General features: G+C 40.2%; 1 pseudogene; it reads left to right on the top strand.

The window, feature by feature from the left end:
* The first annotated feature begins 2,764 nt into the window (after window positions 1–2,764).
* On the top strand, window positions 2,765–4,313 carry LOC102276781 (elongation factor 1-alpha 1 pseudogene; annotated as a pseudogene).
* The last annotated feature ends 615 nt before the right edge of the window (window positions 4,314–4,928 follow it).

Genomic DNA, 4,928 nt, shown 5'->3' with positions numbered 1-4,928 from the left:
GTATGGATCTAACAGAAGCAGAAGATATTAAGAAGAGATGGCAAGAATACACAGAATAACTGTATAAAAAAAGATCTTCACAACCAAGATAATTATGATGGTGTGATCACTGACCTAGAGCCAGACATCCTGGAATGTGAAGTCAAGTGGTGCTTAGAAAGCATCACTACGAACAAAGCTAGTGGAGGTGATGGAATTCCAGTTGAGCTATTTCAAATCCTGAAAGATGATGCTGTGAAAGTGCTGCACTCGATATGCCAGCAGATTTGGAAAACTCAGCACTGGCCACAGGCCTGGAAAAGTTCAGTTTTCATTCCAATCCCAAAGAAAGGCAATGCCAAAGAGTGCTCAAACTACTGCACAATTGCACTCATCTCACATGCTATTAAAGTAATGCTCAAAATTCTCCAAGCCAGGCTTCAGCAATACGTGAACTGTGAACTTCCAGATGTTCAAGCTGGTTTTAGAAAAGGCAGAAGAACCAGAGATCAAATTGTCAACATTTACAGGATCATCAAAAAAGCAAGAAAGTTCCAGAAAAACATCTATTTCTGCTTTATTGACTATGCCAAAGCCTTTGACTCTGTGGATCACGATAAACTGTGGGAAATTCTGAAAGATGGGAATACCAGACCACCTGATCTGTCTCATGTGAAACCTATATGCAGGTCAGGAAGCAACAGTTAGAACTTGACATGGAACAAAGACTGGTTCCAAATAGGAAAAGGAGTATGTTAAGGCTGTAGATTGTCACCCTTCTTATTTAACTTATATCCAGAGTACATCATATGAAAGGCTGGGCTGGAAGAAGCAGAAGCTGGAATCAAGATTGCCTGGAGAAATATTGATAACCTCAAATATTCAGATGACCTACCCTTATGGCTCAAAATGAACAGGAATTAAAAAGCTTCTTGATGAAAGTGAAAGAGGAGAGTGAAAAAGTTGGCTTAAAGCTCAACATTTAGGAAACTAAGATCATGGCATCTGGTCCCATCACTTCATGGGAAATAGATGGGGAAACAGTGGCTGACTTTATTTTTCTGGGCTCCAAAATCACTGCAGATGGTGATTGTAGCCATGAAATTAAAAGACTCTTACTCCTTGGAAGGAAAGTTATGACCAACCTAGATAGCATATTCAAAAGCAGACACATTACTTTGCCAACAAGTTCTGTCTAGTCAAGGCTATGGTTTTTCCAGTGGTCATGTATGGATGTGAGAGTTGGACTGTGAAGAAAGCTGAGCACTGAGGAATTGATGCTTTTGAATTGTGGTGTTGGAGAAGACTCTTGAGAGCCTCTTGGACTGCAAGGAGATCCAACCAGTCCATCCTAAAGGATATCAGTCCTGGGTGTTCATTGGTAGGACTGATGCTGAGGCTGAAACTCCAATATTTTGGCTAACTCATGTGAAGAGTTGACTCATTGGAGAAGACCCTGATGCTTAGAGGAATTGGAGGCAGGAGGAGAAGGGGACGATAGAGGATGAGATGGCTGGATAGCATCACCAACTCAATGGACATGAGTTTGGGTAAACTCCAGATGTTGGTGATGGACAGGGAGGCCTGGCACCCTGTGATTCATGGGATTGCACAGAGTCAGACACGACTGAGCCACTGAACTGAACTGAATTGAATCAATGTATATAATAAAGATGCAGGATATAAAATTAATACCCAGAAATCCCTTGTATTCTTATACACTAAAATTTTGAAAACAGAAGTAGTAATTAAGGAAACAATCCCCTCCACCATTACAATGAAAATAATAAAATACTTAGGAATAAATTTACCTTAAGGAACAAAATACCTACATAAAGAAAATGATAAAACAATGATGAAAGAAATAAAAAGTGACACAAATAGACAGAAATATACCATGTTTGTGGATTAAAAGAATGAATATAGTGAAAATGAGTATATAACCCAAAATAATCTATAGATTCAGTGCCATCCCTATCAATTACCATTATTTTTCACAGAACTAGAACAAACCATATCACAATTTGTATGGAAACACAAAAAAGCCTTGAATAGCCAAAGCAGTCTTGAGCAAGAAAAACTGAACTGGAGTAATCAACCTTCCTGACTTCAGACTATACTACAAATCTACAGTTATCAATACAGTATGGTACTGACACAAACAGAGAAATATAGATCAATGGAACATGCTAGAACACTTTGTAACACCATACACAAAAATAAACTAAAAATGAATTAAAGATCTAAATCTAAGACTAGAAAATGAAATGAAACTCCTTGAGGAAGATATAGGCAGAATATTCTCAGAAATAAATCACAGTAAGATCCTCTATGACCCACCTCCCAGAGTAATGGAAATAAAAAACAAAAATAAATAAATGGGACTTATTTAAACTTAAAAGCTTTTTCACAATGAAGGAAAGTATAAGCAAGATTAAAAGGCACCCTTTAGAATGGGAGAAAATAATGTTAAAAAAAAAAAGAATTAATTTCCAAAGTATACAAGCATCTCATGCAGCTCAATACCAGAAAAATAAACCCAGTCAAAATAATGGGCCAAAGATCTAACAGGCATTTCTCCAAGGAAGACATTAAGATAGATAATAAACACATAAAAAGATGCTCAACATCACTCATCATCAGAGAAATGAAAAATCAAAACCACTATGAGGTACCATCTCGTGCCAGTCAGAATGGCTGCCATCAAAAAAACCTACAAACAGCTTTTTTCGCAACAGGTTTGCCGCCAGGACACAGGTGTCGTGAAAACCACTGTTAAACCTAAGCCAAATTGGGAAAGGAGAACACCCACATCAACATTGTTGTCATTGGGCACGTAGATTCAGGGAAGTCTACCACGACTGGCCATCTGATCTACAAATATGGCAGGATCGACAAGAGAACAATTGAAAAGTTCGAGAAGGAGGCTGCCGAGATGGGAAAGGGCTCCTTCAAATATGCCTGGGTCTTGGACAAACTTAAAGCTGAACATGAGCGTGGTATCACCATTGATATCTCCCTGTGGAAATTTGAGACCAGCAAGTACTATGTTATCGTCATTGATGCCCCAGGACACAGAGACTTCATCAAAAACATGATTACAGGCACATCCCAGGCTGACTGTGCTGTCCTGATTGTTGCTGCTGGTGTTGGTGAATTTGAAGCCGGTATCTCCAAGAACGGGCAGACCCGTGAGCATGCCCTTCTGGCTTACACCCTGGGTGTGAAACAACTAATTGTTGGCATTAACAAAATGGATTCCACTGAGCCACCCTATAGCCAGAAGAGATACGAAGAAATTGTTAAGGAAGTCAGCACCTACATTAAGAAAATTGGCTACAACCCTGACACAGTAGCATTTGTGCCAATTTCTGGCTGGAATGGTGACAACACGCTGGAGCCAAGTGCTAATATGCCATGGTTCAAGGGATGGAAAGTCACCAGTAAGGACGGCAACGCCAGTGGAACCACCCTGCTTGAAGCTCTGGATTGCATTCTGCCACCAACTCGCCCAACTGACAAACCCTTGCGTTTTCCTCTCCAGGATGTCTATAAAATTGGTGGTATTGGTACTGTCCCTGTGGGTCGTGTGGAGACTGGTGTTCTCAAACCTGGCATGGTGGTCACCTTTGCTCCAGTCAATGTAACAACTGAAGTGAAGTCTGTAGAAATGCACCATGAAGCACTGAGTGAAGCCCTTCCTGGGGACAATGTGGGCTTCAATGTCAAGAATGTGTCTGTCAAAGATGTCCGTCGTGGCAATGTGGCTGGTGACAGCAAAAATGATTCACCCATGGAAGCTGCTGGCTTCACAGCTCAGGTGATTATTTTGAACCATCCAGGCCAAATCAGTGCTGGATATGCACCTGTGCTGGATTGTCACACAGCTCACATTGCTTGCAAGTTTGCTGAGCTGAAGGAGAAGATTGATCGTCGTTCTGGGAAAAAGCTGGAAGATGGCCCTAAATTCTTGAAATCCGGTGACGCTGCCATTGTTGATATGGTTCCTGGCAAGCCCATGTATGTCGAGAGCTTCTCTGATTATCCTCCCCTGGGCCGTTTTGCTGTGCGTGACATGAGACAGACAGTCGCTGTGGGTGTCATCAAAGCAGTGGACAAGAAGGCAGCTGGAGCTGGCAAGGTCACCAAGTCTGCCCAGAAAGCTCAGAAGGCTAAATGAATATTATCCCCAATACCTGCCACCCCAGTCTTAATCAGTGGTGGAAGAATGGTCTCAGAACTGTTTGTCTCAATTGGCCACTTAAGTTTAATAGTAAAAGACTGGTTAATGATAACAATGCATCATAAAACCTTCAGAAGGAAAGGAGAATGTTTTTGTGGACCATGTTTTGTGTGTGGCAGTTTAAGTTATTAGTTTTTAAAATCAGTACTTTTTAATGAAAACAACTTGACCAAAAATCTGTCACAGAATTTGAGACCCATTAAAAAAAGTTTAATGAGAAGAAAAAAAAATCTACAAACAATAAATGCTGGAGAGGGTGTGGAGAAAAGGTAACCCTCTTACACTATTGGTAGGAATACAAACTAGTACAGCCACTATGGAGAACAGTGTGAAGATTCCTTAAAAACCTGGAAATAGAACTTCCATACGACCCAACAATCCCACTGCTGGGCACACACACTAAGGAAACCAGAATTGAAAGAGACACATGTACACCAATGTTCATTGCAGCACTGTTTACAGTAGCTAGGATATAGAAGCAACCTAGTTGTCCATTGGTACACAAAAGAATAAGGAATTGTGGTATATATAAACAATGGAGTATTACTCAGCTTATATAAAAATGAATGCATTTGTGTTAGTTCTAATTAGGTGGATGAAACTGGTGCCTATTATACAAAGTAAGCCAGAAAGGGAAACATCAATGTAGTATATTGACACATATATATGAGATTTAGAAAGACCATATTTACAACCTTATAAATGA

The sequence above is a fragment of the Bos mutus genome, chromosome 12, assembly GCF_027580195.1.
Source record: "Bos mutus isolate GX-2022 chromosome 12, NWIPB_WYAK_1.1, whole genome shotgun sequence".
In the NCBI taxonomy this organism is placed as follows: Eukaryota; Metazoa; Chordata; class Mammalia; order Artiodactyla; family Bovidae; genus Bos; species Bos mutus.
The sequence above is the reverse complement of the archived record's forward strand: the minus strand, read 5'-3'. Positions and strand labels throughout refer to the sequence as shown.